This window comes from Microcaecilia unicolor, chromosome 1 (genome assembly GCF_901765095.1).
Source record: "Microcaecilia unicolor chromosome 1, aMicUni1.1, whole genome shotgun sequence".
NCBI lineage: Eukaryota > Metazoa > Chordata > Amphibia > Gymnophiona > Siphonopidae > Microcaecilia > Microcaecilia unicolor.
In genome coordinates, this window is record NC_044031.1 from 399,838,818 (window position 1) to 399,850,479 (window position 11,662).

The window sequence follows — 11,662 nt, forward strand, 5'->3', positions numbered from 1 at the left end:
ACTGTACTGGTTTTTGACCGGCACAAACCCTTACGTCTGTCAGTCACCATGACGTTACTACCCGAGCCACGCCCCCAGGCGGTAAATAATAGCTTTCAGATGTTTGCGTTCCGTGCCTCGCTTTAGTAGCTGTCACCGTCCCTCTTTTGTTTCCAAAATATTATTATTTATGTCATTGCTCAGAGTGCAGTGGGAAAGGCGGTAATAGAAAGCAAAGCACTGTGATGTTAACCAGTAGTAGGACTCAACATGAACACATAAACAGAAAGTAAAGATCCATAAACAACATAAGCAAAAGGAAGGTAGAAAGGCCGTTATAATTTCGTCATTTCCCTAAATAACCCAGAAGTTGAGTACTGATCTGGGCAGGGGCAAACTGAGAGTGGTCTGGGCTCCGGGCACTGAGGGTGGGCTGGGCCCGCGACACCCGCCTACTGCCGCACCTCTGCCCCGCTACTGCTGCAGCCGACGCCTCCACTGTCCCAGTCCTACTTGAAGGGCCCTGGTCTACTGGTCTCTGTGGGGGAGGTGAGTATGCTCTTTCCTGCTGCTATTCCCCCGCCTGTGTTTTCGAAATGGCGGCCTAGACTTCTCATGGTAGTCTCACGGGTCTTGACAGTCTTGCGAGACTTCCGCAGGAGTCTCAGCCACCATTTTAAAATTATGGCGGTGCTGGGTAGGGGGAATAGCGGCAGCACAACGGGCAGGAAAGAACATGTTCCCTCCTGCAGAGGCCACTAGATCACCAGCGGCGCACCTCCAAAGGTAGGACCGGGGAGTGCTGTAGTGTGCACAGGCATCCGGGCAGAGCCTCTGGGCCCCGTAGACTCAAAGCCTTTAGAACATAAGAACATAAGCACTGCCATACTGGGAAAAGACCAATGGTCCATCAAGCCCAGCATCCTGTCTCTGACAGCGGCTAATCTAGGCTTCAAGAACCCGGCAACCCCCCTCCCCCCCCCCCCCCCCCAAATTTAATAATGTTCAATGGACTTTTCCCTCAGGAATCTGTCCAAACTCCCTTTAAACTCCATAAGGCCAGCTGCTGTCACTACATTCTCCGGCAACGAGTTCCAGAGTCCAACTGCACACTAAGTAAAGAAAAACTTTCACTTGTTTGTTTTAAATCTACCATATTCTAGCTTCATCTTGTGTCCCCTGGTTCTATTGTTGTTTGAAAGTGTAAACAAACGCTTCACATCTGTCTGCTCATTATCTTGTAGACTTCTATCATATCACCCCTCAGCCGCCTTTTCTCCAAGCTGAAGAGCCCTAACCTCAGCCTTTCCTCATAGGGAAGTTGTTCCATCCCTTTTATCATATTTGTCGCCCTTCTCTGCACCTTCTCCAATTCCTTTATATATATTTGAGATGCAGCGACTATCCCTGGGTCCCATTTTATGCAATGAGATCTAGTTACTAATAACTGGGGTTAACAGTAAAATACACAAACAAAAAAAGCAACACTGGGCCTTCAAGACTGAGACAACAGGAGTATTTTATTGATAAGTGACCTGACACGGGCTGTGTTTCGGTGCTGAACAACGCCTGCCTCAGGGGTCGAAATCGGGGTATAAATTGTGTAAAAAATTGTATGTCTTCAATGCCTCCGAAGTTAGGAATAAAGAAAAACCTTTTAAAACCAAGCGAGGCTGTCAGGAAGGACAGTCGTGATGTAGGAAAACTCCTGTGTTATCCTTGTCTTGTACAATAGCAGTGTCTCACCACCGACGGCTGAATAGTGGCCTCATAAGTACATAAGTATTGCCATACTGGGACAGACTGAAAGTCCATCAAATCCAGCATCCTGTTTCCAACAGTGGCCAATCCAGGTTACAAGTACCTGGCAAGATCCCAAAACAATACAATACATTTTATGCTGCTTATCCTAGAAATACTACTACTACTACTACTATTTAACATTTCTAAAGCGCTACCAGGGTTACGCAGTGCTGTACAATCTAACAAAGAAGGACAGTCCCTGCTCAAAGGAGCTTACAATCTAAAGGCCAAAAAAATAGTAGAGATGAACTGGAGAGTTGGTCAAGACAAGAGTGATCAGACTTTCCCTGATCACACCTGTCTTGACCAACTCTCCAGTTCATCTCTACTATTTTTTTAATTAGAATTTTTATTTATAACAAAACCAGAATACAGCTCATTCTGACACCATAGACAGATACTCATACAGATTCATCACAAGCTGTCCCCAGACCTTCCCTACCGTCCCCCCTCCCCTGGTGGCGAATTGGATTGTTCCGTAAATTGTTCACATAACTGCCATGTTTTAGTAAATTTCAACATGACCCCTTTCTTCAGAGCTGTCAGCTTCACCATCTGGTATAGGTAATCAACTTTCTGAGTTACTACTCGTAGATTTGGCAAGTCCAGTTGTTTCCAGGCTCGTGCAATTGCTATTTTTGCCGCTACAAAGTATTGGGTAGTTAGCCTATGAAGCTCCACAGGTATTGTCACCGGCCTAAAATGAAGTAGACAATGTTCCGCCTCACATGGATATGGTTGTTGGAGAACTTGGATCACCAGCTTCCCCACACTGGCCCAGTAGATCTTTACTTTCTCACATTCCCACCAAATGTGATAAAACATGCCCCTGTTTCCACAGCCTCGCCAACACTGCCCTGAGACAACAGGGTATATTTTTTGTAACCTATCGGGGGTATAATACCACCAATAAAGCATTTAAAAACCATTTTCGCATACTGCTTGTGCTAGAGATGGCTTGAGAAGATACTTGTAATTCCGCATCCACACAGCCCTGGTGTATGTGGTCTGCAGTACCCCCTCCCACCTAGCATGATACAATCACCTGAGGGTCAGTGCAGCCCAACAGCGCCAAGTATAAACGTGAAATACTAACTTGGCCTAGTGGTTAGGGTGGTGGACTTTGGTCCTGAGGAACTGAGTTCAATTCCCACTTCAGGCACAGGCAGCTCCTTGTGACTCTGGGCAAGTCACTTAACCCTCCATTGCCCCAGGTACAAATAAGTACCTGTATACAATATGTAAGCCGCACTGAGCCTGCCATGAGTGGGAAAGCGCGGGGTACAAATGTAACAAAAATAAAAAATACCGTTACCTCCTCCTCCCCTTAAGGCTAACTCCATGGATGTTTCTGTCAGCTCCAGTTCATCCCGCGCCCGCTTTTTAAGGAAGCTACGGAGACAACAATAATATACCAAGTCCCTCTCCTGTAGCCCATACTCTTCCTGTAATGTTGAAAAGGGTGTCACTTCCCCATTATCCCAGACCTGTCCAATCGTGCGAAGACCCGCCTGAGCCCAAGTGTTAAACACCCTTTCCGCTTCCCCCAATGGGAATCCCACAGCCCATCTACTGTATTTTTCGGACTATAAGACGCACCGGACCATAAGACGCACCTAGGTTTTAGAGGAGGGAAATAGGAAAAAATTTTTTTCCTATTTCCCTCCTCTAAAACCTAGGTACTCCGGTGCGTTTTGTCCGAGTTCGGGATCGCCCTCCCCCCGGCCCTGTCACCACTTCTCCCCTACTCATGTCACGCGATCTTCCCTGGTGGTCTTTCCTGCCCAGCGCGCTGCTCTCCGTCCTGTATGCAGCCTGACGGTCTCGGCGAGATTCAAAATGGCCGCCGAGAATTGAAGTCTCGGTGGCCATTTTGAATCTCGCCGAGACCGTCAGGCTGCATACAGGAGGACGGAGAGCAGAGCGCTGGGCAGGAAAGAGGGGGCTCTTTCCTGCCCCGATGTCACTAGACCACCAGGGAAGATCGCGTGACATGAGTAGGGGAGAAGTGGTGACAGGGCCGGGGGGAGGGCGATCCCGAACTCGGGGGGGAGGGCGGGAGGGAGGGAAATCGCTACCTTCGGACTATAAGGCGCACCCCCCATTTTCCTCCCAAATTTGGGGGGAAAAAAGTGCGTCTTATAGTCCGAAAAATACGGTAATCGCTGTCTGCCGATAGTATCTCCTTTCTGGAAACAGTCCCCTCCTAATATGATACCAGATAGAGAGCGGGTGTTTCAAACCTATGGGTAACTTTTTAAGTATAGGCAGGAATTCCTTCCCTGGCACCCATAGGAGATCCTCTGACTCACGCATTCTCAACCAGGCCCTCTCCCAGTGTAACCATTTATTTGTCGCCCCTGCGCCCCATTCCGCTAAAACTCACAATTGTGCTGCTTGGTAGTAAAGATAGAAATTAGGGACTCCCATACCCCCCTTTCACAAGTTTGATACATTATGGCATGCCGTACATGAGGGGGCCGCTTTTTCCATATGTATGAGAACATTTTACGATTAAGTTTTGCAAAGAAACTATAGGGAATCGGTATTGGCAAGGCCATGAAAAGATATAATATTTTAGGGAGCAACATCATCTTTATGACATGAATATGCCCTTTCCATGAAATCGTGAGACCTTCCCATCTATCCAATTCTTGAAACAGTTCTTCTGTTTTTTTTCGGGAAATTAGCCAAAAAGAGCCCCTCCAGTTTCGACGTTATCTGTATTCCTAAATGTCTAATAGATTTTTTCGCCCACACAAATGGGAAGAGGGCCTGGAGACCCAATATATCGCTAGTTGGGACTGTAAGGTTAAGGAATACCGATTTAGCTAAATTAGGTTTAAATCCCGACAGTTGCCCAAATTGATGTAACATCTCTATAGCTCGTGCTATTGATGTTGCCGGATGCGCCAGGGTTAACAAGATGTCATCCACAAACAGCATCAGTTTATGCTCCCTGCGCCCCCTTACTATCCCTCTTATCCCCAAGTCCCTTCTAATTAAACAGGCGAGTGGCTCTACCGATAGGGCAAAGAGGAGAGGGAAAACTGCACATCCCTGCCTTGTCCCACGCTTAAGCTCAAACGTCCCAGTATACGACCCATTAATCTTCAATGTGGCCAACGGCGCCTTATAGATCAGTTGTAGCCATGTCAAGTATCTTCCCTCTATCCCCATCTGCTGTAGCACTGCAAAGAGGAATGACCAGTCTACCCGGTCAAATGCTTTTTCTGCGTCTATGGAGAGCAGCACTGCTGGCGTCTGTTCATCCTGCACCTGTTGTATTACATGTAACAGGCATCTGATGTTATCGAACGCCTGCCTGGCGTCCTGCTATAAAGCCCGCCTGATCCTCATGTACGATATTTGGTAATCTTTCTTGCAACATACGGACTAAGATTTTGGTAAAGATCTTGTAATCCACATTGAGCAGGGATATCGGCCTGTACGAGCTGCATTGTTGGGGATCTTTCCCTGGTTTTAATATTAGAGTTATTGCAGCCAACCTCCATGAATAAGGTAGTTCGTGGGCATCCTCCAACGTATTAAACAAATGGACCAGTATGGGGGCAAGCTGTTTTATGAACAATTTATAAAACCTCGTAGTAAACCCATCTGTGCCCGGCGCCTTACCTGTTGGAAGATCTACTATCGCCCAGTTGACATCCTCCAGAGTGATAGGGGTCGATAATTTTTCTGCTTCCCTCTGTTGCAATTGGGGGATGTCAATGTCCCTTAGATAATTCTGAATCGCTACAGGAGAGGGGATCTGCTCAGGTTTATATAAGGTTGTATAGTAATCCAAAAATGTCTCCTGTATTTGTTCTATTTCGGTGACAAAATCCCCCTGGGATGTTTGGACACCCCCTATGTAATTACGCTGTGCCTGTTTTTTAAGTTTATTGGCTAGCAGTCTTCCTGCCTTGTCGCCCAGCTCAAAATGCTCTTGTTGGGTGTACTGTAATTGGGCCACCATTTCTGCCAATTGAAGTTCCTGTATCTGCACACGCAGCCGATGTATATTATCAATTATCCGAGTGTCCCCAGGGCCTTCCTTATGTTGTTGCTCAAGCTGTACTAGTTCCTCTCTCATACTATCTTCCCTCCGGGTCTTATTTATGTGAGTTCGCAGCGCTATTAATTGCCCTCTAATAACTGCCTTAAGCCCCTTCCACACATGTATGGGATGTACCTCTCCCACATTGTTGAGTTCTATGTATTCTAAAATGTATTTCTCTATTACTGGAATATTCTGTGGGTCTCATAATATGGCCTCATCCAACCTCCAATATCGGGGGCCTATCGGCGAGGCTGCAGCCCTCAGGACCATTACCACAGGTGCATGGTCGGTCCATGTACGCAATTCAATTTGGATCTTTTGTACTTTGTTCGCCACTAAGGCCTCCCCCATCCAGCCATCTATTCTAGAATAGGATTTATATTTGGGCGAGTAATAGGTATAATCTTTTTCTTGTCCATGAGTAACCCTCCACAGGTCTATCAATCCCCATCGGGCCATAAAACCTTTAAATATCTTTCTGTCTGCTTGGCCCGTGGAGTTATCCAGAGGGGGATGCAGGGTGAGGTTAAAGTCACCCCCTATGATCAGATGACCTTGCTGACACCTTTTCAATAACTGTTCCACTTTTTCAGTAAATAGACCTTGCCCCTGATTTGGGGCATATACATTTACAAAAGTATATTGAATATTGTACAGGGATACAGTCACTATCAAAAATTTGCCCTCTTTATCAGTAATGGTTTTAAGAACTTGCCATGGAAGGGCATCCGAGAACGCTATTAAGACCCCTCTTTTTTTTTTATTAGTTACCCAGGAGGAAAAAAACATATTAGGGTAACGTTTATGGTTTACCAATTTCTCATGGCATTTCTTTAGGTGTGTCTCCTGTAACAGGATAACATCTGCCTGTAAGCGCTGCACTTCCTTAAACATTAATTTACGCTTCATTGGCGTGTTAAGGCCACGCACATTGAGTGTGACACAGTTAAACATTTATTACATGATAGCAACCTGAAATCAACTTATACATTCACCACCCTTCCCAAACCCCCACCCCTCCTTTCCTCCCTGCCCCCCTCCCCCCCTTGCCCGATGTACCATAATAGGCATGCCCCTCGTTCAAGTGAGAACATGCCTCTGAGAAGAGTGACTTGCTGTCCTGATGGTAGTACCAGCCCGCAGCTTAAGACCGTCCATCTATTCCTTGTACGCAATATCCTTTCTCCACTTCCATATCAATTGTGAGAGAAAAAAAAAATTTTTTTTGTATTCCCATGAGTGTTGCTGAATCATGGACCCTTTTTTGCTGCTACTGAGTGATCCGAGATTTGCCGTTGCAATCGGCCACGTCCATGTGACACACACTGCCACCTGGACTTATTGGTACTCTGCGGTCCTATTTCCTTTTGCGACGTGGCGTCTCCGTCGTTTCCTGGCCCATAAATTCCTGGGTCTATTCCAACATGATAACCCGATGTTGCTTGCCATCCTTATAAAAGAGTAATGCGAAGGGATGCTGCCATTTATATTTGATGCCCTCTGCTCCTAGATGCGCTGTTAGTGGGCGCAGAGCCCCTCTCCTTTTCAGTGAGGTTGCTGATAGATTGTGGAATATCTCAATGGGGAAGGTCTCCCATACAATAGGGCCCGCAGCTCTTGCTTTCTTCATTAGGTCCTCTTTGAGTTTAAAATCAGAGAAGCAGGCCACTATATCTTTAGGAGCATTTGGCTTACACTGACCCAATGCCCGGTGGGCTCGCTCCAGCTTAATAGTGACAGGCGTTATTTCATGATCTGCTGTGGATAGGAGATGCGCCGACAACGTTTGGACTACTTGTTCACAGTTGTTGAATTCCAGTAGCTCAGGCAGACCCCGGATTCTGATATTGGAGCGCCTACTCCTGTTTTCAAGGTCTTCCACCTTATCCGTCAAGAATTGGATGTCTGTTTTTTGGTCTTGTATCTGTTGCTCCATAGCATTTAGGATTTCCGCGTGTTCCTCCAGTCCTATTTCCGTTTCGTTCACACGGTTTCCCAGTTCTGTGATTTCCCCTCTTAGATCTGCTCCCAGCTGGGCAAAGTCATAGCACATCTCCTTGATCTCAGTTTTTATATCTTGGATCCATGTGCAGCGCTGTTCCCATTTGTCCGATTGTACCTCCTTCTCCAGAACCAGGTCTTTCTCCATGATTTTATCGGGTGAACACTGTCTCGCGCCATTTTCTCGCCCATGTTTTCCTCCGGCCTGCATGGCCTGCTCTGAGTCTCGTTGGCGATAAGCAAATGTTGTTAAATCAGCTGTTTTTGTTTTTGGAGCGGTCATATCTGTTAGCGCGCTCGTTTCTTTAGTTAAGGATACGTCGGATATCGTCTGATGTGGCGGTTTGCTATAGAAAAGCTCACATATGCGGGCAGGCGATCAGGAGCTCCGTTTTCAGGCCGCCATCGCGGAGCGTGACATCACTTCCTCCCCATCTCTACTATTTTTTTGGCATTAGTATTGTAGACGATACAGTAGAGTTTGGCCCGAGATTTTTGGCAGTTATCCTAGAAATAAGCAGTGAATTTTTCCCAAGTCCATCTTAATAATGGCTTATGGACTTTTGGGAAGCTAATCAAGCCTTTTTTAAAACCTCGCTAAGCTAACTACTTTTACTACATTCTCTGGCAATGAATTGTAGAGTTTAATTACACGTTGAGTGAAGAAATATTTTCTCCAATTCATTTTAAATTTACTACTTTGTAACTTCATTGCGTGCCCCATAGTCCTAGTATTTTTGGAAAGAGTAAACAAGCGATTCACGCCTACCCGTTCCACTCCACACATTATTTTATAGACCTTTATCATATCTCCCCTCAACTGTCTTTTCTCCAACCTGAAGAGCCCTAGCTACTTTAGCCTTTCTTCATAGGAAAATCGTCCCATCCCCTTTATCATTTTCGTCGCCCTTCTCTGTACCTTTTCTAATTCCACTATCAGGCTTATTTTTGAAAGAGAAGGGTGCCCATCTTTTGACAAATTGTGAGATGGGCGTTCTTCTCCCAGGGTCGCCCACATCGGCATAATCGAAAGCCAATTTTGGGCACCCTCAACCGCTTTCCGTCGCGGGGTCGACCAAAGTTCCCGGGGGCATGTTGGAAGCATAGCGAAGGTGGGACTGCGGTGTGCTTAACACATGGGCATCCTCAGCCGATAATGGAGAAAAGAAGGGCGTTCCTGACGAGCACTTGGCCGATTTTACTTGGTCCATTTTTTCTTGCGACCAAGCCTCAAAAAGGTGCCTGAACTGACCAGATGACCACCAGAGGGAATCACGGATGACTTCCTCTTACTCCCCCAGTGGTCACTAACGCCCTCCCACCCTAAAAAAACTTTAAAAATATTTTTTGCCAGCCTCAAATGTCATACCCAGCTCCCTGACAGCAGTATGCAGGTTTCTGGAGCAGTTTTAGTGGATGCAGTGCACTTCAGGCAGGTGGACCAGGCCCAGCCCCAGCCCCCCCTACCTTTTACACTTGTGGTGGTAAATGTGAGCCTTCAAAACTTACCAGAAACCCACTATACCCACATGTAGGTGCCCCTCTTCACCCCTTAGGGCTATGGTAGTGTTGTACAATTGTGGGTTTTGGGGGGCTCAGCACCCCCAAGGTAGGCACCTGGATGCAATTTCTGAAGTCCACTGCAGTGCCCCCTAGGGTGCCTGGTTGGTGTACTGGCATGTCAGGGGGACCAGTGCACTACGAGTGCTGGCTCCTCCCACGACCAAAGGGCTTGAATTTGGTCGTTTCTGAGATGGGCGTCCTCGGTTTCCATTATCGCCGAAAATCGGGGACTACCATCTCTAAGGACGACCATCTCTAAGGTCGACCTAAATGTGGAGATTTGGGCGTCCCCGACCGTATTAATGAAACGAAAGATGGGCGCCCATCTTGTGTCGATAATATGGGTTTCCCCGCCACTTCGCCGGGACGTCCTGCGAGGACATCCTCAGGAAAACTTGGGTGCTCCGTTCGATTATGCCCCTCCACATCCTTTTTTAGATGCGGTGACCAGAATTGTACACAGTATTCGAGGTGTGGTTGCAGCATGGAGCGATACAAAGGGATTATAACGTCCTCATTTTTGTTTTCCATTCCTTTCCTAATAATACCTAACATTCTATTTGCTTTCTTAGCTGCCGCTGCACAGTGAGCAGAGGGTTTCAAAGTATCATCAATGATGACACCTAGATCCCTTTCCTGGTCTGTGACTCCTAACGTGAACCTTTCATTACGTACCTATAATTTGGGTTCCTCCTTCCCACATGCATCACTTTGCACTTGCTCACATTAAACGTCATCTGCCATTTGGATGCCTAGTCTCTCAGTCTCGTAAGGTCCTCTTGTAATTTTTCACAATCCTCTTGAGATTTAACAACTTTGAATAACTTTGTGCCGTCAGCAAATTTAATTACCTCACTAGTTACTCCCATCTCTAGATCATTTATAAACATAGTAAAAAGCAGTGGTCCCAGCACAAACCCCTGGGGAACCACACTATCTATCCTTCTCCTCTGTTTTCTATCTTTTAACCAGTTTTTAATCCACAATAGAACACTACCTTCTATCCCATGTCTCTGCAATTTCCTTTGGAGTCTTTCATGAAGTACTTTGGCAAATGCCTTTTGAAAATCCAGATACACAATATCAACCAGCTCACCTTTATCCACATGTTTGTTCACCCCTTCAAAGAAATGTAATAGATTGGTGAGGCAAGATTTCCCTTCACTAAATCCATGTTGGCTTTGTCTCATTAACCCATGCTTTTGAATATGCTCTGTAATTGTGTTCTTTATAATAGTCTCTACCATTTTGACTGCCTCAACATCATGCTTACCGGTCTATAATTTCCCGGATCACCTCTGGAACTTTTTTTTAAAATTTGGCATTATATTGGCCACCCTCCATTCTTCTGGTACCATGCTTGATTTTAAAGATAAATTACATATTACTAAAATAGTTCCACAAGCTCATTTTTCAATTTTATAAGTACTCTGGGATGAATACCATCTGGTCTAGTCAATTTGCTACTCTTCAATTTGTCAAATTGCACCATTACATCTTCCAGGTTTATAGAGATTTCATTCAGTTTCTGTGACTCCTCAGCTATGAATACCATTTCTGGCACCAGTAGCTCTCCAAAATCTTCCTATGTGAAGGCTGAAGTAAAGAATTAAATTAATCTCTCCGCTATGTCTTTGTCTTCCCTGAGTGCCCCTTTTACTAGTCATCTAGCAGTCCGATTCTTTTGCCAGCTTCTTGTTTTTAATATATCTAAAAAAGTTTTTACCATATGTTTTTTGCCTCCAACGCAATCTTTTTTTCAAAGTCCCTCTTTGCCTTCCTTATCAGCTGTTTGCATTTGACTTGCCTTTCATTGTGCCATATCTTATTATTTTCAGTCAGATCCTTCCTTTTTCCAAAGAATTTTCTTTTAGCTCTAATAGCCTCTTTTGTTATGCTAGCCTGCTTATTTTCGAAAGAGAAGGCCGGCTATCTTCCGACACAAATCGGGAGATGGCTGGCCATCTCCTGAAGCTGGCGAAATTGGTATAATCGAAAGCCAATTTTCGCCGGCTTCAACTGCTTTCTGTCGCAGGGCCGGCCAAAGTTAAAGGGGGTGTTTTGGCAGGGTATGGAAGGTGGGACGGGGCGTGGTTACGAGATTGCTGGCTTCGGCCGATAATGGAAAAAAGAAGGCCGGCTCTGACGAGCACTTGGTCGGCTTCACTTGGTCCATTTATTTTTAGGACCAAGCCTCCAAAAGGTGCCCCAAATGACCAGATGACCAACGGAGGGAATCGGGGATTACCTCCC